Raw genomic sequence first — 26,569 nt, forward strand, 5'->3', positions numbered from 1 at the left:
GAGAAGAAGAAGAAGAAGAGAGAGAGAGAGAGAGAAAAGGGAGGCGGGAGTCACAGGAGGAGGAGGAGGAGGAGGAGGAGGAGGAGGAGGAGGAGGAGGAGGAGGAGGAGGGGGGGGGAGCAGAGAGAGTGCCCGGGAGCAGCGGCGGCAAGAAGAAGAGAGCGGAGAGGAGCAGAGAGGAGGAGGAGAAACAGCAGCGGGAGGGGAAGGAGGGAAGGGAGGAAGGAAGGGGAACCCCGGCTGCCAGGGGAGTTGAGCCGGCTACGCAACCGCCCTTGACCGCTGCCGATCCCTGGGACTGTCTCCTCGGAAGCCACCTGCCACTTCGGACCGGCCGCGAGAAGAGCGACCCCCTCCCCCCCCTCCTCCCCCTCCTCCCCTCCCCGGCAGCCACAGCCGGCGGCGACCTCGAGGCTCTCGGCTTGGAGCCGCTGCGCGGATTCGGATTAAGCCGAGCGGGAGCAAAAGGCGGCCGCGGCAGCAAGGAGAGGCGGCGGCGCCTGTGGTAGCGGCGGGCGGGAAAGGCGACTTGGTTGGCGTTGCCTGTGGCGGCGGCGCTGCTGCCACCGAGGGGGAGCCAGCATGACCAGGTAAGGCTCTTGCAGCTGACCCCCCCCCCCGTCCCTTGTTTTCTTTGTTGCCTCTGCTGGCGTCTCCCCGCGTGCGTGCGTGCATGCATCCGAGGGCCAGCCGGGTGCATTTCTCAATCGCGCCCTCTCCTCTTGTAGACATGTCGGGGCCCTGCCTGGTAGGCGAGGGGAGGGGGGCTCGAGTCTCCCGACGCGGCTGGTGGTAAGGGATGTTTGGGCAGCTGGGAAGGAGAAGGCTGCGCTGTGGGGTGCACGGGGCTGCTGTATGTATAGTTGGTGTAGGGGGGGGGGGAGATGGACCGTGGTCGTGATTGTTGCAGTGCAAAAGGAAAGGGAGAGGGGCCCCCGCTTTGAAAGGCTGCGTTAGGATGTGCCCTGAGTGATGCTTCTTGTAGTGGCAGAAGGGAACAGTTCTCTAAAGGCGCTCGCTGCTGTCTGGTGTATGTTGGGAGAGGGGGGATTCTTGGATCAAGCGCTGAGAACAAAATAAGCCCCCCCCCTCTCTTTTTTTGTACGGTTTGGGGGAAGGGAACCGGTTGGTTTTCAAGGAGTTATGTTGAAAAAGAAGCCGAGGAAAGTACTTTTGCCTAACCGCTTGTCAGGCTGATCAGAGTGCTCTTGCGGGTTGTAAACTTATTGGATACAGGTTGTAACCTTGTGAGGAGTTACTGTTCCTCCTTCCGCTCAGCTTTCATCGATCTCCAAGTTGCCTTCTCCCACTTGTTACAGTTTTGGTTTTGTCCTTGCGCCCCAACCACAATGACTAGCTGTCATAATCGCTGCAAAACCTGTCCTCCACTTTTCTGTTCTGCTGGTGCTACTGCTATTTCTGTGTTTCTGAAGAGTGCAGGGGAACCAACAGGCATTATTTCAGGAGTTTGGACTTTTTACAGTCTTTTCAGGACTGCATTTATTAACAATTTTCCTCTATAAATATACAAAACTGAAATGTATGCTTTTGACATGGATCGAGATGTTCATCCCAGCAGAGTGCTGCTTAAAGATCCTGTGCTCTTTCAGTATCTGTGTGAGGCAGTGCAACACTTAGGATGAGTTCCTGGAAAGAAAGTGATTTTGCTTTGAATTTTTTTAGTTTTATGTTGTATGAGTGATTTTTGTTTTTGCTTGAGATTCTATACTTTGGAAATAGCATATAAAGTTGAGATATGATCCTTTTGTCAATTGCTTTTACCCCATTTTCTGTGTAGACATAACTAAGTTTTTTAATGTTTTGTGTTTAAATGTGAACGGATTTTCTTTTAAATATAGAATTCCAGCGCAAAGATGAAGAGAAAGGGTTCATTTCTTTTGACATCTTTTTTGGTCTAAATGGGGTTTAAGACATAGCTTTCAGACTTTTTAGTGGGTTTGGAAGGAATAAGGCATATTGTTACATCAGGTTTACATAAAACAACAATCCCTTAAAAGGTTGTCTCCTCTGAAAATAATCTGTTTTGGACTGGAAAATGTAGCTATTTCGTAAAGAAAATGACAATTTCATCGCAATTCCCATAAATTCATTCGCATGAGATGTACTATGCTACTGCTGTATTTTTCAAATGTGAAATTGATACTGATCAAAGTTATACGTTCATTTGTCAGATTCTTTCCAAGTAAATTGCTATAAGCATCAGTTATCTTTCCTTATATTGTATTTTTCAGGAACTAGATCTTGTAGCTGCCTTTTACAAAGAGAAGGGAGACACATTTAATTGGATATGCTTTCTAATAGTAATGCTGTCACTTGGGAGGTATATATATTTATAGATACTTTGCATGCAGAATAATATATGGCTTGTTCACTTCCTTTGAGAGTTCTAAAGTGCAATCCTGTGCTGAGTTACTTCAGTCTAAGCCCATGGAAATCAGTGGCCTTGGACTGGAATAACTCTTCATAGAATTGCACTGCTAGCTAAGACTTCTGTTTTTAGATGAATGAATTCATTGTGGTTTGTATGTGATATGCCAAGCAGGAGTGGTGTTTAAAAAGGAAAATACATCTTAGAGCTTCTAGATTTCAGGAATTTATGTTTTAAAATTTACTTTGCTTTTGACCAAAATGTTGTTTAATAATTCATGCCACTATTTGTATTCAAGCATTTCATTGTTATACAACCCAGATACTACTTACATCCCAGCCATAACGGGATAAGGAGAGGCGGTCATACAGTATTTCACTTCCAGTGTAGACTTTTGACCAAAGCTTGGATTTGGATCCAGAATTGCAGCACTCTGCTCCAATTGTCATTATGGTTTATAAACCACCTCCTATTTCCACACTAAAAGAACGGTGGTATCAGAAGTTCGCAAGCTGAAAAAGTAGAGATCACCCCTTTGTCTGCTGCTGTGAGTTCTGAACCACTAGAGGCCTGTATAAACTGCTCTTACACAGCAAATACCACTGTACAGAATTCTCTTAAGCTTTTGCTGGAAGGACGTTACTGTACTAGTACCATAAATGCTTACCTATGACTTATTGTGAATATGTTGTGATAGTATTGCTGGAAATAATAATACAAATTGTTGTTTCCTCCTTTATAGACCTATATGGGGCTCTTTAGTTGACCTTGCTATCTTTATGGTTGAGGAAGGATGCTGCGTGCAAGGTGATCATCAAGATAAAAGTGCGATTTTTTTTTTAGTCTCATGTCTAACTTTATATGGGACTTTTTAAAAGATATGTAAGGGAGCTAGGATGTATCATCCATTAGATTAGAAAAAGCAATAGGCATAGACTGGATTCTCTACACTTAGAAAGGTAGATTACATATTAAATCAAAGTTACGCCTGGTTCTAGTCAGTAAATACAGGGTCTGGTCTGAAAAAACATACATTTTAATGTCATTTTCACAGATTTAAAATTGATCAACCATGGCATTCCTGATAGACATTAGGCAATAAGGTCAAGTGTTCCTTTGTTGATTTTCAGTTTTTCAAACTGACAAGTCAGACCATTTGTACCAGGAACAGCTGAAGTATTTGCATATTGAATTTCCTTCAAAGTGAACATGATTTATCAAGCTAACAGGCAACTCTGTTTTTGAAAAGATGATAAAGATAAATCAGAAGACACAATAAAAGTACTACTTCAGTGTGACTATTTGTGTGTGTACGCATAAATGGGCTATTTTGGGAAAACACTTTCAAACTGGTGTGAAATGGGAGAATAACCTTGAAAATTTTAGTTTTGTGCCCAGTGATAATTACTAGAAATAGATATTGTTTAAAAAATGGCTAAAAATGATAGCTTAGTGTGTGTGGTTCTAACTTCACTGTTTTGACAGCAGCCCTTCTAAATACATGTCCTTGAGTCCTGTTGTATCGCATGTAAACACCTGTTTTAGAGTGAGCCTTTCCAAATACAAGAAAACAGTAATATATCTGTAACTAGATGCATGAGGACTAATTCTGCAGAAAATTGTGGTATAATTAGGCTGCACCCATAAAAAGAGACTTTATCTTTTTAAAAAAGGGGGGAAGGAAATAGGTTTGTTGATGTATTTTAATAACCAAAATACCAGCTTACTCTATTGTGCTATTTTATGTAGTTTCCTTTCTTTTTCTTTGATTCTGCAGTTGGTAAGACTTAATGTTCATTACAGTTGGAAACAAACTCTATATTCTCCATAGGTTGTGATTTCTTAAAAAAAAATTGGTTCTTTATTTTAGGTAGATGCTCAGAGGAAGCTACTTACGAATGGTAATCCAACTAGCAACCTATATACACAATCAGTGCTTAAAATATTCCTTCACATGCTCTCAGTTATTTCTTCCCTTGATCTACTACACTGAGTGTTCCTGTACAACACATCTACTGAGGAAATCTGGTGATGTCGGAGACTGCTTGAGAATGCTTTGCCTGTAAATTCCATCCCAACAATCTTTTCTTGTTAAGGTGCAATGTGTTTATTGCGTTTCTGTGTCTGTCTACAGCCCGAATTCAGTGGAAGATATAGCTGTCAGAACCATAGTATCTCCCTAATAATGTCACTTGGCTTTTTGTGATCGTTGGCATCTCTTATTAAATAACCAAACATGTATGTCACAAATAATTTTGGCTAAAAGCAAAATGCTATAAATTCTGTTCAGAATAATATTCTAAATGCCACATCCATGTATGAATGCTCATTAAAAAATAGCTACTTTTTCCTGTTTGCTAATTGTGTGGTATGTTTAAAAAGTCACACATGTAAATTGACATTGGGTATATCCAGAATGATAGTATTAGAGAAGTCCTCCTTGGGCCATCTGGTCTAATCCTGTGCCCTGAGGCAGGACATATTCTATCTAATATATCCCTAACAGATGCCTGCTCAGCTTTTCCTTAAAAACCTCAAAAAAAAAAAGACAAAAAAAGATTAAACTCCCTAGACAGCTTGTAAAATTGCATGTATATGTAAACGTTTCATAAGATATTTAGACAAAGTTATTTGAGATGTACATGTCATTATATATATGCCATAACATCCATGCATATTAATATGTAAATTAATTTGAGACTCATAGAAATAAATAAGAATACTCAAATAGATGTGGTAGTCAATTAAAATGAGAACGATATAATAACATTAATGGTATATTAATCCCTGTAGCATGCTGTGATGTGTCTATTTAGACACTTCCAAAATCTGATAGTACTCTGAATGATTTTTCCTTGTCAATTAACTATAATTATGAGACATTTTGTTTTTTCATTAAAATAATCACTCCTTTTATTTAGAAGCGGTCAGCTTTATTCTTGTTTTGCATTTTTCAAAGGTTAACCTAGCTAGAGTGTTAGCTACTTTTAAATTCTTGGGGTTGTGGTTTTTCCTTTATTTATTTTTTTGATATAGCGTATCTTGTTGCTTTGCAGACAATCCAAATGTTGTTCCTTTAAAAAGCAGTCTAGCATACACTTATCTCACATAGCTTAAGTTGTTTGGTACACGTTTTCCCATAAATAATATATTAAATATATTGTATGAAATAGAGCAAAAAGTGTTACAGTCCCTCAAGCTGTATCCTTTCATGCTCTTGGAAGCATGTTTGAAAGTTCAGTAAGTAATGTGCTTAAATTGTTTTATAGATAGCAAAATACTAACCTCAGACCATCTAATGACAGTGTGTTGTGAATCGGTGATCACAAGATTTTAGAGATAAGCAGGAGAATTGGTTCCTATAATCGCTGAATGATTTTTGCATTCCCCTTGCCCCATCCATCCTTTGTTGTTATCAGTTAAAGGTGGTTCCATTGTTGGTTTAGATTTCTCATAAATGACTGGATCTGGAGTATATACGTAATCCTTTATCTTAATGTGGTGATGGTGTCAAGGGGATTGCAGCATTTGGAATGCACCATGCATTGTCCCACAGACTTAACAATAGTTAGCTGTGCAATTTACAGTCTACTTATGGTTGTTCTAAAACATCTCATTGGAAATTATAATTTTTGACTGGAAACAGACTAGAATTGTTGTCTTACTAGATTCAAAAGATAAATATAAATACCATTATTTTAAACAAAAATCCATAAAGGTCAGCATTTGGAGCAGAAATTAAAATAGAGGATTCTCAGTTCCCCTACCCAGTATGTGTTAATGGTGGTGTATCTTAGGAAGCTGCTTAACTGTTGTCCAGTGCAGCTGCCCTTCCCTGAAAGATTAAGTTTCAGAAGCAATGATGGATGTTGAATGCCTGTAGCCAGTTGTGGGGTTTGCTCTGAGGACAATGGTACTGACGGAAGATAGGAATTTACAGCCTTCTGTCTCAATGCCAGCTAAACCAGTAGCATTTTTCAGAAGAAAAAAAAAATAGAGCAGACACATACAGTGCTGAACTAATATTCCAGTCTGTTCCAGAAAGCCATTCATTTCAAAAGTAAAAACAGAGAACAGTTGTGGTTATTAAGTCTAGTATTAGTCCTTGGAATTCTTAAATATTTTCTTTGCAGATAAAATAAACCATGTTAAGCTGCATGTACAGTGCAAGGATTCAATTTTAATGGTATTTTTGTTTGACTTAATTTTAGACTTGTTTCACTACTTGGATCATGTGGTGATTATGAAATAAATCTGAATTGATGAAGTATTTATTCTGTAGTAAAAATGGCACTTCACAAAGCAATGTAACACATATTTATAATTACCTGAAAATAAGTCTGGTAATTAGGTTAAAAAGGTCATCCAAATGTAGAATAGATTTGCACTTTATAACTTTGTATGTCTGTGTATGACATGTGTTAAAACTAATTTGTTTGTTTGTCCTGGGAAGTTAATGTGGAATGAATGATAACTGAACACATTTTTAAGTTTGAGTTTGTATCTATCCTTGAAAATTGAGAGATTTTCTTTTTAGCACCTAGTTGGAGCTTTTTAAATGCAAACATCTCTATGTTAAGAAGAAGTCTCAGTAACCTACCTGACAACTTGTTTGTTAATGTCCCATAAGGTAAGGGATCAGAAACATTCTCATAAAGCCAACATCTTCAGACTCCTGGTCCATCAAGTATATGGAATTCTGCCAAGTAGCTGTGTGTGCTACATCACTGGCAGCTTTCCAAAGAGGATTTTTTAAAGTGTGAAAGACTGCTATCAATTAAAATGAGGCATTTAAAACATTAAACATTCTCTGTTTACTAATTAATTTTACTATAAATAACAGATGGGTTACTTGATTAGAGAGTTCTCAAAATGTTCATCTCTAACCCTTTTGAGAAAGAATAATATTTCTCATTAAATGCATCAGTGATTTGCTTTTGCCTAGCAAATGTTTACAGATAGCAAATGTGCTGCTCTGTTTTGATGGCTTGGTTTTGTATTTTTCTCATTGAGCAAATACCTGTATTTTTATTATAAGCAAGAATGGGAAGGGAGTGTAGCTGTGTGTGTGTATAAACATTAATGTTGGTTGAGAGGTGTATTCATCTTGAGTAAGCTTTACAATCTATTAATGCACTCAAGGGCTAGAGACTGTTCTCAGGGGCAAATATTTATAAGAACACCATTTTCTATTAGATTTCCCCACATACAGTCTTGTAAATATTCCCACAAAATGTTTATACGTTAATCCAGAAATATAAATTCTTCATCCTTTTGGAATAAATCATGTCACTGGGAGGCCTGAAGGTATTCAAGTGATGAACTTCAAAAATCAACATGTTAATATTAAAAGGATTCAGGCCGAATTTAGAAATCCTAGAAGACTTCGGCAATAGTTCAGATTGATAAGGTTGTTCTGAGTGAATGGGAACACTTAAATGCAAGGCATTAAATGCAAGGCATTCAATTCTTATGGGATACATTTTGACTGGGTATCCACATAGGTCCAATTAGCATTCTTGCTCTTCCAGTTAGCATGACCTGAGAGTTTCCTCATGTTTACCCATTTTTTAGAATTTTTCAGAATTTCCTGTTGGTTGAAAGGAAAATGTCAGTGCAATCATAAACAGAGCTTCTAAGCCCACTAATTTAGAAGGGTGTGACTGCTTAGGATGGTATTGTGTGTTAACAAAACTGATTAAAAAAGTTTTTAGCTGCTTCACGCAATTGAGCTTTCATGAATTGGAAACTGGCATTGTATATAGGTGAATTACACTAGTTTCACTCTACTGGCACATTTCAACATGCTTTTCTAATCTTTATAGTAGCTCTGGGAAGTGATTTGATGACCCATGATTCTCCATTGTTAAATCTGCTGCATGTTACCATGCTTCTAATTTTTAACACTGTAAAACCCAAGAAGACCTTTTTGTCCTATTTTCTAGTGCTTTTCTCAGCCTTTATGAATTAGTCTATATTTTGTTTATGCAAAGTGGAATCCTGCCTTTCTGTATCAACATGGTACACACCAGCCTTGTATTTTAGAACTATAATAAAATAAGTGAGAACCTGCAAGGACTTGTGGGAGGGATCTCATTTTCCCTCCCCCATTATTTACTCTTTCCCTTCCCTGAACCCCCCATAGTCTTTCCTGCTTCCTTCTCTCCTTCCTGCCTAACAGCAAACCTACCTTTACCTGTCCCTCTGTCTCCAGATTTCCCTCCCCCTAGCAGCCTCTACCTAGGAAAACTAGGGCACAGTTTTATGGTGTTGGCTGCTGGGCCAGGTCTGCTTGCATGGTAGGGAACCCTCAAGGAGTTGTTATTTCATGTTATTCCATGTTATTTCCCTTTTCCCTGCTTCTGGCAACCCCGTATCCTCTCCCCTTTCCCTGTCTCATTCTTTCCTTCTCAGCCATACACCGTCTTGTCTCTTATCCGCCTCCCATCTTCAGCTATATTTATTAATTTACTTCATTTATACCCCACCTTTCTCCACAGTGGGGACAAAAGCAGCTTACATCATTTCCCTTTCCTCGTTATTATCCTCACAACAAACTTGTGAGGTAGGTTAGGCCGAAAGCATGTGACAGGCACAATGTCACCTAGTGAGCTTCCATGGCAGACTGGAGATTTAAACCTGGGTCTCCCAGATCCTACCGCTGTACCCCACTGGCTTTAATAGGGTTCTGCTGTTTAACAGTGGCAAGCAGCCAGGCCTAGGTGAGTCATGCAAGCTGGGTAGTATCAAGTCACCCAGTGGTTGCTGCTAGGCCTAGGCCCCTAGTGGCTGCAGCCAGAGCTGCATCAAAAGGAAACTCATTGGAAAGGCATTTGGTAGATGCAGCATTACACTGGCTTCAGGGGCCCTCTACCCCTCTGAATTTTTTCCTCTGAGTCCCCCACCCTCTCAGAGGCCCTGGATGCCTTCAGACCATCAGGCCATCTGTCTCAGCATTGTTCCGGCAGTGGCTCCTGCTACCTGATGTTCTGTAACTGGAGATCCCTGTGCTGTGTCACTAAGCCATTGCCCCTCTCTTATGCAAAGAATCAAAGACTTGCCGTGTGATCACTGGAAATCCCTCCATAGATTTTTGAGATTTGGCCAAACATTGGCTATTCATTTTAAAACTTGTCTTTGCAGCCGTAAGAGCTAAACATTTCTTACAAAGAAATGCTGTATGTTCTGTAATATGCTGTGTATTATCAGGAGAACCAGGTTTGATTTCTTACATTTCTTACAAAGAATGATATGAAGTATCCTGAGGTACATAGGATGCTGAATATCAAATTATGCTATCACATAATAGAAGAAGAGTTGGTTTTTATATGCTGGTTTTTATTTCTCTACCTTTTAAGGAGAATCAAACTGGCTTACAATCTCCTTCCGTTCATCTCCCCACAAATAATTGCTACAAAATATTTGTGTGATATCATCTACAATAATATTGCTGTGTTTGAAGAGAGAGTGATTTCTGGCCTGCTACAGCTATATCTTGTTGGTAGGGATTTGACTTGTGTGGTTTGTTTTATTACATAATTTCATCTAGTTCATTTAAATATTATTTTAAATTATGTAAAAATCTTTGAACACGGATTTCTGGAAACATGGAAAATTATTTTAGTAACAGTGGTGGAAGGGAGGATGAGATTTAGTAAACATTTGGAGATGGTAAATTTCTTCTTGGTTCCTGTGCCATTAGTGACATTGTTACATTCATCTTTCTATATTCTATTTTGTGCTTGAAAACACATGAGAGAGTGCACAAGATTGAGAAACACAATCCAGATATAAATACAAACTATGAAACAGAAATGCAGTAAAATAACTATTTTGAACCTTTTGAAGTTTGTGAAAGGTTCAAAGGCATCCCAATGCAAAACACATGATAATTTGGTTATTGATCACATGGCCAAATTATACTTTTCAAAAAACAGCAATAGCTGTTTGTTTGTTTTTTGCTGATGTAAAAGGTGCAACTGTTCCTTGAAAAGTATGATTTGGCCATGGTGATCTATGCTCTGATCCTATCAGATTTAGATTACTGTATGTATGAAGAGTTGTCACAAAATGCTGATATATTTCCATTACCAGTGAGCTGTAGAATAAAAAATGATTAGGAGTCTCAACTGCATTTTATCCTTTTATTTGCATCTGTCTCTCTTGACATGATAAATGGGAACCTTTGAAGTTAGACACCAAGTAGGTACTGTTATTTCTTGTGTGTGGTAATAGTGTGGTTATTTTCCCTCCCTCTTTCCCACTTAGCCATTTCCATGTGGTAGAATACAGGTCACTGGCCAAGTTTACCTTTTATAGTTATTTGGGTAGTTTACAAGGGCACCTATGACCAAACATAGTAAATATTTGCTGGTTGGCAGTTTGTACATGTAACGAATCGCTTTTGCCATGCACAAAGTCAGCTAGCATTGATTTCAGTCCATATTCTGAAGTTTTGAAGAAGGCATGCGAATGAGCCATGACCTTTTTGCATATGTGTATTATTTTAGGCTGAACTGAAATGGGGTATGTTCATTTTGAAAGCATTTCCTCTTATGTAATATGTGCCCTCCTTCAGTGTTTTTTGGGGGGTGAGGGATAAAAGGAAGAAAAATTATTATCACAGAGGGAATATATTTATGTGTTGTTAGCCTTGCTTTCCTTTCATTGATACAGGTGACAGACAAATTCCAGACTATAAATGTTCAGTCCTTTTTTCTATTGAACTACATCTGCTTATTATTTTGAATTTTACCAGATAATAAAAGCAATAGAACAGATTGAATGGATCTATTACTGCTATTTTATAAAGCCAACATCTAGGTATTTTGATTTAAAAAGCTTTCTGATCGTCTTTTAAAAATATAATTAGGAATAATATTTTTTAAATTTCTTCTAAGCTATATTTTGTTTTACCTTTATCAGGAATGTCACGTCTGCTCTTTATTTCCTAATTTGGTGGAGGTAATTTGCCAGGTGTCAGAGACTTACACAGTGATCTCTAACACCTTTAATTGAAAGGACAAGGTTGCTGAATCTCTAACAAAGGCTCTCCTCATCTTCAAAATGTTTAATTAGTGATTGGCGTAAGTGCTGTATCACCAATCAGCCATTTTATACACACACACACACACACACACACACACACACACACACCACTTTTCTCTGGTTTTTCTGTGATTATCAGGTAGAGCTTAACCTACTAAAAGGACTGCAAGAGGGAGAGTGATGTGAATGCTAACAGCCCATTCCTGAGGGGGGGCAGTTTAGGCAGTGGCCAAAAGCAGTGCTGCCCTTCTACCTCCAAAAAGGCTTCCCGGCCGCCAAAAATAAAATAAATGTAAAATATAAAGGAAGACAAATGCCCCCTCTGAAAACAGTGAGACTAAGACACCTTTAGCTACACTGCTGCAGGAGGGGGCATTCTTGGAGCGAAAGAGATTAGGAAGCTGCCTAAAGGCATCTCTGCCCCCAAGAATACCTCCCAGGACACCAGTACAGGGACTGAAAGTAAAGAAAGAAAGAAAGAGAGAAAGAGAGAAAGAGAGAATATACTAGGTTATCTGATAGGGCTGTCTTGTGATGTGGAGCCAAACATGATGTATACTGAAAGATAATGTAAACTGTTCTTTAAAAAGTAATAAATCATTTCCACAGGCGTAGCTATTTATTTAGCATAAATCTTGTTTGTTTACTTGAGAGAATTGTTTTATCACATCATTCATCAAGTTTTCCAGCAACTTCAAAAAAATTACATTTATTTGTTTAAAATATGCTGACTATAAGAAATGTTTCTTTAAAGATACTTATCTGGGCAGATAATAAAATATTTGTACTTCACCAAATGTATTCAGAATCTTGATTGTATTGTTATGCTGTTGTGGATCCAGTGATTCAAGAAAAGAGAGATGGAATGAATTTACTACTGGCACCTACCCATTCAATGGAAGGGTCAAAGAATTTTAAGTTATGATGATCATGGAATGTCACATTAGCCTTGTGTATTTTGTATTTGAGAGCATGTGATGTGTTAATTCTTTAGAAAGCATTTTTAAAGTGCTGTTTATACTAAGTTGACATTCAGAAGGCTCTGCTTTCAGTATAATTGCATAGATATGAAGGCAAGGCTATGCTGGCTGCTGTTGCATGTAGTGAGAATCTCTGGTTTATGACTGAATTAGTAGATTGGTTGAGGAGTTTGCTCCTTTCTGTCTCTGGTGCAGCACAGTTAAGGCAGATATTTCTTCTCTGTAATGTTTTACTTATACTAAACTGGCAGATTTTATTCTTTCCACTTAAATACATCATTTTACAAACGTCCCTCACTGCTTGCGTATGTCAGTCATTTGCGGTACAATGATGGTCTGAAAATTTTAAAAGAGTCAACATTGGGGAAAAAACTATGAACACTTTTTGTGCTAGGCTGTCGGAAATGAGTATTCCTTGTTATAAGGCAGGGGTGGGGAAAGTCAGGCCCAGGGGCCGTTTAAGGCTCACGAAATCATTTGGTCTGGCCCTTTGTGGGTCCTGGCAGATCTCTAGCTCAGAAGGATCTAAGACTGGTGATCTGCCCTCTCCCACCAAAAGGAACCTTTTTTCCCCCTTGCAAAAGTGTCGTTAGCTATGGAGCTGCTAGGACCGCCCAAGAAACTGTGTTAACCCTTTCCTACCCGGGCCATGGAGAAACGAATTCCCTCTATACTACAAGAGGGCTGGAGTGGAAGTGGCGACAATGGAGGAATTAAAGGAGGCAGGGCCAGAATTCGTGCAGGTGCGGGGGGGCGAGTTCTTAGCCAGTGTGTCCTCATTTCATCCCTGCAGGCGGAGGTGGCAGGAGCCGGCTGTTGAATCCAGCCCCGACCATGCGGAGCAGGAGCAATGGCGTGTGGCTGGACAGCTATGGTGCAACAAACCATCCTGTGCCACCAGGTGGGCGAGTGCGCCACCAGTTGGATGCCTGCCTGCTTGCCTGCGCGGGGGTGGGTCATCTGGGGCAGCTGCCTGCTTGGGGCTTGGTTGGCTAATTTTTAAGTTGATAATGATGTTATAAATATCCCGCGAATGATATTATAAATATCCAAATGGCCCTTGGCGGAAAAAAGGTTCCCCACCCCTGCTATAAGGCAACAATGTAAATAGCTTGTGTTTGCTGTGAAAAATCTATATTTTTATAGTTTGCTGATAGTGATTTCACACTCATGCACACACGCAGACACACACACACACACTTACTATTCATGTAGGCAGTCTTTGAATTAAGTTTTTGTTGTTTCAAATAATGGTGGGAAGCATGAATATATGAAGCTGTGTTATACTGAGTAATGCCTTTAATCAGTCCAATTCAGTATTGCCTACACCAGAGCTTCTTAAACCTTTTCCACTCGTGACCCTTTTTTGCCCGAGAAATTTATATGGGACCCCGAGTATATAGGTATATAAAATAGGAATACAAATCAAATATTTACTGATAATAAATCATAAAGAAAGCCCAGAGGGTGGAATGACAGCCTCCTGGACTAGCAGAAGAGATGTAGGATGGGAATGACAGCCCCCAGAGTGGAATGATGGCCCCTGGGACAAGTAGAAGTGTTCTGGGATTAGATTGACAGCCCCAGGGGTGGAATTACAGCCCCTGAGACTACCAGAAGGGTTCTGGGACTGGAACGACAGCCCCCAAGGTGTCAGAAGGCTAATGACAGCCCCATTCCAGTCCCAGAGAAGTGTATCTGGAGACCTTACTGAAAAACCATTTCACATTTTCCTTGGAACTCTTTTTGTGCTGCAATATATTTCAATGGAGCTCATGCAAGTCAATTGGCAGTCCAGGATCCCATTATCTTCAATGGGCTGTGCAGCCTCCTATTGTTTCTAATGGGCTAGCCTGTTTTAGTACATCCCCTTCCAAAGCGGCCATTTTTTCCAGGGGAACTGATCTCAGTCGCCTGGAGATAAGTTGCAATCCCAGGAGATCTCCTCTGCAGGGCATTGCTGCTGCTGAAAATACAAAAATTGACAGGTTGATCCTGCTCAAAAGCGGTCATATTTTTTTTCTTGACATCTCTTTTAGAACTTTCAAGTATTACTATTTTGATTTTGTTTAAGAGAATGTACAACTGAGCACACTTTCCCTAACGATTCAAGCATTCATGCAACTGCTGACAATTTTACGCTTCAGTCCAGGACGCATTGAGGGCAGGGGTCTTACCCACCCAAGCACACAACGAACCGGGGCTTGCAAACTTCCCCTGTGGCCAAGGAACAACCATCTCCCTCAGCCCCCGTCCATGTTCTTTTTTGCAAGGCATTGCATGGGCTTATGCAATCAGCACTGACCACTGGCTTGCACAGATGCAAGGCAAGATGAGATCCCAGAAAGAGTTGCGGGAAGGCTGGTTTGCACAGCACACGTGATGCCAAAGTCTGCCTCGCGGGGGGGGGGGAGGAGGAGGGAGCAATTGGAAAGGCCCATGGCGCCTGCACGCGGACCGGGGCTCTCTGTCGGGGCTCTGCTTTGGGGGAAGGTGAGACATGTCCAAACTTCTCCCATTCAGCCAAGGTGGGTGAGTGACATCACACTCTTTACCAGACATGGGGGGGAGACATTCCTGGAAGGGCCCAGGCGAGACGTGACCAAGTCCAGGAGCTACGCTGGCAGTGCAACGCTTTGCCACGCTGAGGAGAGGCACTTGGCTGGCTCGTGGGCTGGATAGGAGCTCTGAAGGGGCTGGATCTGGACTTACATGGCACAGCCTTCACTCCTGCCTAAACTGCACGATCAGAGCTCGTGCAAAGCTCCAATTGATATGGGAACCTGCTTGCCGCTTCTCTCAACCATAGAGCCAATAGGAAGGCACCCTTGTTTCCCTTCACCAATCTGGGTACATTTTATCCATGAGCTGGCAAAGCAGCTCATTGTGCACGCTGTGAAGGAGTTGGGCAGTGGGCAGGTTGTTCCTCCCCTCTCCCACCCATCCTCTTTTTTTCTCCAACCCCCTTCTCCTCTTTGTTTGCGCTTCCGTCTTCGCTGTCTTCTTGAAGGTCTTTTTCACGACCCCAAAATTCAGTCTCTTGACCCCAAATGGGGTCACGACCCACAGTTTGAGATGCTCTGCCCTACACACTGACTGCAGCTGTCCAAGGTCCCAGGCAAATACCTCTCCAGCCCTGCTTACCCTTTTAACTGGAGATGCCAGTGACTGAATTCTAAGATTTTCTGCATACTATGACCCATACCAAGTGGTGTAATGGCAGCAGTAGTGATTTGACACTCAACTCATACACATCATGCACTGCATCAGTTGTTCATTAGTTGTTTTAAAATGTTGTTCCTTCAGGAAATGTTCTGAGGAAGCTCTGAACATCTGCCACAGAATCCTAGCACATGGCAGACTGTACTGAGGCATGTTCCAGGTCATGCACTGAGCTCATGGAGGGTGCTAGCTTGTTCTAGGAAAACTACTCTAGTAAATATGTTGCATTTCCATACAGCCATGCATTGCAGGAGAAAACCTGTAACAAAGGATATGCTGTGATCTAAAAATCTTGTCCATCATTTTGATCTTATTGAAGAACACTTGCTCAGCTTAATAGGATTCCCAGGATTCCCTGAACATATTTTGAAAATCATGCATTCAAGAGCTCCTTTTTTTTGCCTGGGTTTTTTATTCCAAAAATCAAAGTTATAACATGTATCTGACATGAAACATGTTTCTATGCATTAGAATAAAGAAGCTGGGAACTTAGGTATTGTAATGATCGTAAGAACCTTATAAAATTTTAACTTATTTTCATCAAGGCAATCTTCCTTCTCAAGAGTTTTTGCATTGACTCTTGAGAATTACAGGTTTAGTGTGATATATTGCATAGATTTGCTGAAAATGCTGGATCAGATTTTTAGAAATTTTGTTTTCAATTGGGTGCTTATAACCAGGTCACATTTGCAGTTTCCATAAAAGTGCTTAATTATATTGGAAAAAAATTCACACCTGTTACTGCTTTGAATTCATTTCTGAAAATGATGTTAATGAAACTTGTAATGGTTAGGACATAAAAATGTTTCTCTTGAAAAACCCCGTAAAATCAAGCATATTCTACGCATATAAAAACCCTTCAAAGATCTGGAACTAGTATGTGTAAACTGTTATGATATGATCTTTAAAGCCTATTTTGAAAACTTGAACACTACTATTCTACTAAGCCAGTGCACATTGGCTGAAATTTGAGAGCCACTGTTCCATCTCAAAGGCACCCCCATAGGCAATCCCTTCATGTCCCTTGAACATAGTCAAATTCATTCAAATTTGACAATCTGTTCTTCTACTACCTTTTCAGAGGCAGGGATTTTTAAAAATGTGGAGGTCCTTTGTTAAAGGTAAAAGTGCAAGCCTCCAAAGCACCTAATTTAATAGGCATGCTCCTCTGATCCTGGAGAGAATAGGTATGCATCATGACTAGTATCCATTTTTACTAGTAGCCATGAATACCCCTCTCCTCCATGAACATGTCCACTCCCCTCTTAAAGCCTTTCAAGTTGGTAGCCATCACCACATCCTGGGCAGGGAGTTTTAATTTAACTATGTGTTTTGTGAAGAAATACTTCCTTTTACCTGTTTTGAATCTCTCACCCTCCAGCTTCAGCAGATGACTCATCATTCCAGTGTTATACCATGCATAATTTTATAGACCTCTATCATGTCTCCCCTTAACTATTTTCTTTCCAAGATAAACAGCCCTAAGTGTTTTAACCGCTCCTCATAGGGCAGTTGCTCTAGTCATCTGATAGTTTTGGTTGCTCTTTTCTGCACCTTCTTAAGCTCTGCAATATCCTTTTTTAGGTGTGGTGACCAGAACTCTACACAGTATTCCAAGTGTGGTCTCACCATAGATTTGTACAAGGGTAGTATGATAGCAGGAGTTTTATTCTCTATTCCTTGTCTAATTATGGCCAGCATGGAATTTGCCTTTTTTACAGCAGCCGCATACTGGGTTGACATCTTCATTGAGCCATCCACTACCACCCGAAGATCCCTCTCTTGGTCTGCCACTGCCTGCATTGATCCCATCAGTGTATATGTGTAGTTAGGGTATTTGCCCCAATATGCCTCACTTTGCACTTATTTATTTATTTATTTATGTAATAAAATTTATAGTTCGCTCTAAATTCCCAGACAAACCAGGCTCAGGACGGAAAATCACATAAAACCATAAAACATCAAGTTAAAAACAACATCACACTAATTAAAACAACAGCAAGATGGCATAAAATAAACCAATAGCCACTAAGGGACAAGAATACAGCAAATCATCCCTCACCGATGACAGAGGTGGTGGGAGGATGGGGAGGCCAGCAATGATGGATAACTCGTGGCTGTCCTCAGTTGTAGGCCTGGTGGAATAGTTCTATTTTACAGGCCCTGCGGAACTCCATAAGGTCCCGCAGGGCCCTGATATCACTGGGAAGACTATTCCACCAGGCTGGGGCCAAGGCCATAAAAACCCTGGCCCTAGTTGAGGACAGCCGCACATTCTTCGGGCCAGGAACCATGAGCAAATTGTTGTTCATGGAGCACAATGTTCTCTGAGGAGCATATCAGGAGAGGCGGTCCCGCAGGTATGAGGATCCCAGACTATGGCTGTTACCGCACTAGGTATTCCCAGCAATGTATTAAGAGTTTGAAAATGTTATAAAAAACACCGCTTTAAAAGGGTTTTTGGATGCCATGGCTAAAAAATGGTTGGAAGACGTCTTCACAGCTAAAGGGGCCAAACAAAGTGTGAACAGTATTTTTTATAACAGTTTCAAACTCTTAATACATCTCTGGGAATACCTAGTGCGGTAACAGCTTATGTAAGGCTCTGAAGGTCAAAACCAGCACCTTGAACCGATACTCCAGTGGAGCCAGTGCAGTTGTTTCAGCAATGGTGTTATATGTTCTCGCAGCAAGGTCCCCGCGAAAAGCCTCGCTGCAGCATTTTGTACCAACTGGAGCCTCTGGATCAGTCTCGAGGGCAGCCCTATGTAGAGTGAGTTACAGTAGTCCAGCGTAGAGGTGACCATCACGTGGATCACTGTGGCTAGGTCGGGGCGGGAGAGCTGCTGTGACCTGAGCCTCCATTGATAGGGAGACATCAAGGATCACACACTTGCTCACATTGAAAGTTCATTCTCTGGAGTCTTAAAAATCTCAATTGGAAGGTGTTGAGGAAGGTCTTGTTCTGATGGTGAAGTCTCTTCCAGAGTAGACCATACTGATCTAGATATACCAACAGTCTGATTTGGTATAAGACAGCATAGCAGGGGAGGGAGGAAGAGGCATCATATGTACTTTCTAAATAAATGATCAGTGACAAGATATTATAACATTATTACGTTAGGTCTAATGACTAACAACCAGTGGATTTCCTTAGAAGAGGCTGATTGTTTTTCTAAAATGGTACAGATGTTTGCATAGAATCTGTTTCCTAGTTTTACTTGTAACTCCTTGTTCATTTTACTAGTTATTTTCACATTTTTCATCATTATTTGCATAGAGCTTATGATAGAGTCTGCTGCTCCTAGCATTACATTTGATGTATTCTGCTTGTATGACTGTAAAAACACGCTTCTTTTTGCAATCACACTTTTTACATGGTCTGCAAAAAAATTTGAATTTTGCCCCCTCAAAACTCATCTCTTTGCCTAGGTAAATTAAAGAAGGTAAGAGGTCTGGGAATTTCTGTTTCAATGCACACAGTTGTACATAACATTTTCATTCATAGATACTCAAATACATTTAGGTACTTTCTTAGGAAGCACCAGTAACAGGTTTATATTACTTCCCTTCTCAAATATTAAAATACTTTATATCGTCACCATGCTTTATCGATCTCTGAAGTTTAAGAACACTTTTGATTATCGCGGTGAACCGGGAATCTCAAAAATGACCTTTTTCCTGCTTCTTTTTTATTCTTAACTTGGCTCAACATTCTATTCCTTTTCCCCTTTTAATTTTGATTGATTTACATATTTTTTCTACATACCTGTCCAGTAGCTTGGTGGTGAAAGGCCCCCACCATGTCTCTGAAGGAACCTATTGTGCTGCTTTCATGTTCATTCAGGGACCAAACAGTTTGCTAATAGATGTGCAGTGCAGCCCTAAACAGAGTTACACCTTCAAAGTCATAACTTTAAAAAGTAGATCTCCAAAAGCTCCTTACTCTGAAGCCATTGCTCACTGTGCTCTTGAGTAAATATAGCTCTCAGGACAAATCTAATCTTTCCCGCTATCCTGAATTCCAGAAATATTCCTGTGAATTTGGCCCCCACTGCTATGATGTTGAAGCCATTCCTCCCTAGTAAATCATAAACAAGAATAAGACAGTGTGAGAGCAATTGCTACTGTTTAAAAGTATCCCTATGATTATCCCTATGAAGGGATAATCGGCTCTCATTCTCAATATTTCCATTCGTATAATGGCAGCATTAATTCTCCCTTGTACAACTTTAGTTTAAAATGCCAATAAAGGTTCTTTGCGAACACTCAAAAATGGATGTGTGGAAAGCATTTATTTAGTTTTATTTCATTTCATATACCCTGCCCTTTCCAAGCAAAACTGGACTCAGAGTGGCTTACAAAAATCAGCTAACACAACAACCAATAAATAGGTAAAAATACAGAGGTTAAAGCATATAATTCATATAACATTTACACATTTCATTTTAGTTTTTGTCAGGTTAATAAAATTGATTATTTTAAGTTAAACAATGTTCATGAAATTGTGATTTGTGTTTACCAAATGCCTACACTTTCTGATTCCTCCTTTCAAGCAAAGGAGAACCCTAACCCTGGTGAGAGGATCAGCCTTACCTTCAGCAATTTTGGAGGGAAAGTATAGGAAGTTATCCAGATCTGAGAGGGGATGCCCTTGCAGGTCAGGAGAAATTGAAAATATAAGTCATGTCTTATTCAGTTGTATTTATTATGAAGGAATTTGTCAGAAGTTAATTCTTCCTCTCGTTAACACAATGGAATCCAGACCGGAGGAAGAGAAAGTGAAATTCCTCTAAATCTATTTATCTATGATTCCTCCTTTCCCTTACTACATCCCCCAAAAAGTAAAAAACAACATATACGCTAGAAGCTGACTGTGCTGAAGCAAGCAGGCGAAGGTTCAGGTAAGAAATAGATTGGATTCTCTGGCGAATTCTGCTGTTTGTTTTAACGACAACAAAAACAAAAATAACTTAGGGAAACAAAATATTTTGTAAGTGACAGATGATGGAGTAAGGCATCAAACACTAGAAATCCCATTTGAATTACATTTATCAACTGTTGGTCCAATATAAAACTTGATTGTGCCAGTAAAATGCTAAATGGGGGTGTGCTGGAGCTGCTGTTGGTCCAATATATAGCTTGCTGTGCCAGCAGATACTTAAGTTGGGGTGGGTTTGTACTGCTGTATGAATTTAGTGTTGCAAAATATGATGTTAGATCATCATTGAAGCTGCTAGGTTAATACAGGGATGTCAATCACTGTCCCATACTTAATTTTAAAAAACCTTACAACATAACCATTGAAATCTCTGCTGTTTTCAAAGAGAATAGAAATTAATGATTATTAGTTTTGGTATCTGAATATGATGTTTTGTTGTTAGGCTGGAGACCACTGACTGTTCTTCAGAACTTTTTCTATGTATCTTACTATTCTCTTATAATTGTATATGTATGTTTATATATGGTACTCTATTTATTGCACTGTTTTAGACATATTTATAAATCTAACTTTGAGTCCAAGCATTTCCCAAGTGTCTGCAAATTATTAATAGTAACTCCCAAAATAATGTTGAACAAAAAGATAAAGAGACTTTAACCAGAAATTAATATTGGTTTTTGGCTAGATATTTTATTTGCAAATTGCAAAGGACATGATCCAGCCAAGGCCCCCTTTGTTACTGGACTACCTATACAGGGATGTTTCAAGGATTACTTGGGAGGGATTACTGAGAAATGCTTTGAACTTTTGAAATGTTACCTAAATTCTAAAGTCTAGTAAAATGACTTTAGAAAATGAAAGGTACAAGTTTAAAATTATAATTAAATAAGAACAAAGAATACATAATATAATTATATTATTGTAAAAAGATCTAGATGGCAAATAAGATGTATTTTGATTGTAAAGGGAAATACTTAGTAAAAAGGCGTAAAACAATGTTAGGACTACTTTATCTAAAATGTGCTATCATTGGTTCGTTGACAGCATAAGCATAAGTTCTATCATTGGTTCGTTAACAGCATAAGTATAACACCTAAGGCACAAAGTTTCAGGAAGAATTATTTTGACAAGATAATGCTTAATGCCATGGTCTGATAAGGCTGTCACAAAAGCTCAGAGTTGTACAGCGTCAGCATGGTTTTATCAAAACACTGAAGTCTCCTTGGTGTCATGCAAAAAATGTTTTTCTCAAGTGCTCATTTCATAAAAGTAAATTAAATGAGGGGAAAGTTTTAAAAATAGGAATAAAAGGCTTTGAAAGACAACATATTTTTAAAACCTTGTTGTGTTTAGCTTGGTATTCTAAGAAAGAGGCAACTTCTTCTTTCTTCCCCCTCAATTTCGGTAATTGCTTATCAGAAGATCTGCTTGAGGTATATTTGCATTTAGACAAAGGCTTCCTGATTGCAGCCAGTTACAGAGCTGGCAAAAGCCTTCTACAGTGTTCCAGAGCTACTACAAATGTCTTCTAAAGACATAAAAATTTCCAAACCTTTTCATTGACAATTACAGAAATACACCTTGTCAGCCCTGACCTGGATGACCCAGGCCAGCCAGATTTCAACAAATCTTGGAACCTAAGCTGGGTTGGTCCTGGTTAGTACTTAGATGGGAAACCACCAATGAAATCCAGTGTCGCTATGCAGAGGCAGGCAATGGCAAACCACCTCTGAATGTTTCTTGCCTTGAAACTCCAACGGGGTCGCCATAAGTCAGCTTTGACTTGACTGCACTTGACCACATCCACCTTGCTAGGCTTTTTTTCTAGCCCATTGGCCAGAGGACTGTAGCCTGGGGACTGATGCTCTAAAATGCAGATGAGATACCTCAGTGGATATAGACATATGCAGGAATTAAAATGCCAAGTACAGCCATCTTGATACATTCTGCCTGTTTGCAGAAATTTACAAGGGATCTGGTTAAAAAATAGGGTACCACATTCAAGCACATTGAGCTTGGGAAGTGATATCAAGTCAGTATTATTGCTCCAGGTCACATATGATTTAAGTTGTATGACTGCTTCCATGGGAATGCTCCACTCTGAGGGCTTTGGAGTATCTTAAATGCGTTATAAAGAATTAATGCAGCTAGTGATGGGCTTGTTCTTGAGAAAAAGGGATTCGAACTTTTAACATTAGTATTGTGATCTTTTTGATCTGTATTTAATTGGAACAGACCCAGATCTTGTTGGCATTTGGGTCTGGCTTTCTGTTGTGTACTGTTAACTAAACTCTTGCAAGCTGAGAAAAAGAACAATTTATTTTACATGTTGCAGATTGTATATGTTAAATATGAGGAGTCTAAATGTATAGCTAGAAACAGAGATAAAGGTAAAGGTCCCCTGTGCAAGCACCGGGTCATTCCTGACCCATGGGGTGACGTCACATGCATATAAATAAATAATTTGATCTGTAAATAGAAAATGTTATGTCTGGGTCTGAATGGATCAGGGATGGGGCAGAATTTCAGTTGCATTTTGATCATTGCATTATATCCTTTTACACTTGTGTATTTTAAAAGATCTCTGGTAGCAGAGAAGGAGAAAATAGATAAATATTCAGATTATTTATATCCATATTTCACATGCTTTTGAGAGTTTGAAAAAATGTAGTATTCCTTTTTGCCTCTGAAAGTAACACTTGTAATGTAAGCCTGATTGAAATGACATGAAGCACTGCCCAGTACTCCATGATAGTTTGCACCAAAAATTCACACAATATTTCCTGGCATTTCAAACTTTTTGAGGAAAGGCTTTCCCCTGGGTGAATTACATCACCCATGAAATGTGTGCTCATAAATCTTGCAAATTCATTTGTTAGCAATATTTTTGTAATGCTGCTGTCCTATTTTATATATGGATTATTTTCAGCCACAAGGTTTAGCAATTTTTGTTTGAGTTTTTCCATCATTTCAAATTGTAAATCATCTTACATTTTTATTTAGTTGTAAAACAAATGTATCTTATGTTAGTCTACCAGATATTTATACTTAAACCATCTATAAATTTCTTTTGATTTAAAGGCTTTATTTTTATACATTTTAGGCACAGGAAGGCTTTAAGCATATTGGTTAACTTCAGATATACCATCCAAGAATTATTATTTTAACAAAGAATTTGATTGGGTGTTCATTTCAGTCTCCATAGACCAGAGTTTCCCAAACCTTTTGAGTCATGGAATACTTTTCAGGAGAGAAATTCATCATGGAGCACTGATTTTCATCTAGCACCTATATACTAAACTGAACGACAATAGTATTTTCTTTCCAGTCTCTTCATGGAGTACTAGGAGATGTTTCGCGGAGCACCAAGTGCTCCTTGGAGCACAGTTTGGGAACCTCTGCATAGACAATCTCCTACTGCGTTTCATATCAGAATTTTTTGTGGGAGACAGGTCCTATTAAAGATGATATTTCAAACAAGAAGACTCACAATTTTCTTTAGTTCATAAAATTAATTAAAAAGCTTCTTCAGTCTGTATTTTGTTGCAGCAGTTAGTAGATTTAAGATGGAGGTGAAATAGCTACCCTTTTTGCAATATTGTTGATTGTGATTTTTTTAAAACTTAAGAATTATGTATTTACTTTCTGTTTCCCAATTCTGTTTAGTAAGAATATACTGAATTCTGTATTGATTTCTGCCATTGAGAAGAACAAGCACAATAGGAAGTCCCATTGAATATAAGAGTGTCCTTATTTCAGAGTGCTCAGGCTCTTTCACAAAAGCAACAGTTCTACTATTGTGGTCTCCAATATGCTATCTTCCCCACAATGCAGCATGTGTTGATTCTGAAATTGTCAATGTGTGCTTCTTAAAATTAGCACTTAAAAGTAAAAATGCTATGAAAGCATACCTTGACAATAAACTGAATAAGACATTATAGGATTGACACTCAGTTTGTATGAAAGCAATAAAAACTAATGCTAAAAGCTCACCAGGTTAAACACACCAGTAAATTGTATACTGGGGCATCTGTATATGGATTGGGTGTCTGCCCTGCATTTAATTTCAGATGACAACCCTGTCACAACATGGCCTAGGTCTGGTCTGTGATGGGTTTGGATAAGGTTCTTTAACCTTATCAACTGACAGTGCAGACTATGTGTTCCACCTAGAGATGTAAAGGTCCAGAAGAAAAAACAACAACAGAAAAAATAGAGAAAAAATAGTTCCCCCCATTCCCCCTCCCAAAGGCCTATTTAAAAAAATTCCAAATGGAAACATTGGAAATTTGGGGGAGTACTGCGGGGGAAAAAATCTCTTAAGAAAACTCCTCTTTCAGTAATGGTTAAATGCCCGTGGTTGGCATGCTGTAGACATATACAACTCTTAAATCCAAGATGCATTTCTGCACCTAGAAGGATACCAAATCTTATGAGGGCATCACGCAGGGCTTTCATTGCTTTTCAACTGTTGCATACCTTCTGATGTCCTTTTGACCTAACATGGTTGACCTTAGTTGTTGATCTTTTCAACTTTCCCTCAAACCAATGTGATTCATATACTCGCTGGTTGGGTAACAAGTAGCTTATTGACCTACTAGAAGAGATAACAAAAAAGATCAGAAGGAGGTGTGGTAAAAACTGTACCAAAGCCTCAGAGGAAAACTCTGAAAGTTCCACTAAGAACTGAGCGCTCATTAACCAGATAGCAACAATTAAGGAACATATGCTAAAGTAGCATAGGGTGTATCAGATTGCAGTTTTCGCTCAAGAATTAAGTATATTTGCAATTTTGCTTATAGAAAACTAAAACATTTATAACTTTTAAATATATGAAATGTTGCAATTTTATATGCTTTGTAAATTGTAAATGATGCATTTTATGTTGTTAAAGCAATAAAACTGAGGTTTGGTAGTACAATAAGTAATCCATATGTTTCAACTTTTCAAAAAAATTATGTGTTTTTTTTTCAAAATAGCTGGGGAGGGGGGACGTTTTTGTTGTTTTTCTATGGCTTCAAAATTTGCAAAAATTTTACATCTCTAGTTCCACCTATTGCTTTTATTGCTAGGAAAAGAGTTCCCACAAACAGTGTTGAAGCTGAGCATACACAGTTTGATATTCAAAATGTCTTGCACCTTAATTACACAAATAAAGCATCCCAAATAATAAACTCATCACATTGTCATATATTTATGCAGCACTTTAAAATAATATCTAGTTATAAAAATGAGTGATGTGAACTGATGCTGGCATACGGAAAAGAAGCAGGGGGAATCATTATGTTTAAATAAGACCTAACAATATAAGAGAAGGTGCTTTTAATATATTAACTGAATAAGAAGTTTTAGAATGTCTATTCTTATTTGTGCAATCCTGAATCCACTGATTTCAATGGATTTAGAGGATGCAACTCTGTATAGGATCGCACTCTTATCTCTTCTGGAACCAAAAACATGCTCTATTTAAGATACATTAACAGCCCATTCCTGAGCTTGGGGGCTGAAAGGGTTTAGGAGGCGCTGTGGCCCCTATGCCGGCGTCTGTGCCACTTGTGCCGTGCAAACTGGCATGGACGCCGGTGTAGTGCCACTTGCGCCAGCCCCCCAGGACTGCTGCGGCAGAGCAGCCCTTGGACACTGGCTCAACCTCCTGCCGCTGTCCTGCCAGCTCAAGTCCTTTTGTCGGTGTCACTGGAGGCATTCCCGGGGTGTTCTGGGGGGGGGGGTGGAGCGAGGGCTGTTGAATTAAAAAAAATTCGGTATAATTCGGATTCAGCTGAATTCGGCCCGTTTAGATTCGGGATATGCCGAAGTCTGAACCCCCCCACTTCGGGCTCGTGCAATTCAGCAGGAATTCAAAGTTCGGGGAAAAAATTCGGCCGAATAAAGCCATTAAAAACACAACCGCGCCTTTACAAAACTTCGGGGGTCTCTTAAGAAGGCTTGTCTGAAGCTCCACTTTAACTTTGGGGTTTTTACCCCCCA

General features: G+C 39.5%; 1 protein-coding gene across 11 annotated transcripts in view; it reads left to right on the forward strand.

The window, feature by feature from the left end:
• Positions 1–564: 564 nt before the first annotated feature.
• The window catches only part of LOC130477124 (receptor-type tyrosine-protein phosphatase delta), a 619,168-nt gene continuing 593,163 nt past the window's right edge, over positions 565–26,569 (forward strand). For 5 of the 11 annotated variants that reach the window (XM_056849118.1, XM_056849117.1, XM_056849120.1 and 2 more), the window contains exon 1: positions 567–590. The gene's annotated coding sequence lies outside the window, so the exon portion shown is untranslated. Of the gene's footprint in view, positions 591–26,569 lie in introns of all 11 variants that reach the window. The other 6 variants (XM_056849124.1, XM_056849126.1, XM_056849115.1 and 3 more) reach the window with 5 other exon arrangements.

The sequence above is a fragment of the Euleptes europaea genome, chromosome 4 (genome assembly GCF_029931775.1).
Source record: "Euleptes europaea isolate rEulEur1 chromosome 4, rEulEur1.hap1, whole genome shotgun sequence".
Classification (NCBI taxonomy): domain Eukaryota; kingdom Metazoa; phylum Chordata; class Lepidosauria; order Squamata; family Sphaerodactylidae; genus Euleptes; species Euleptes europaea.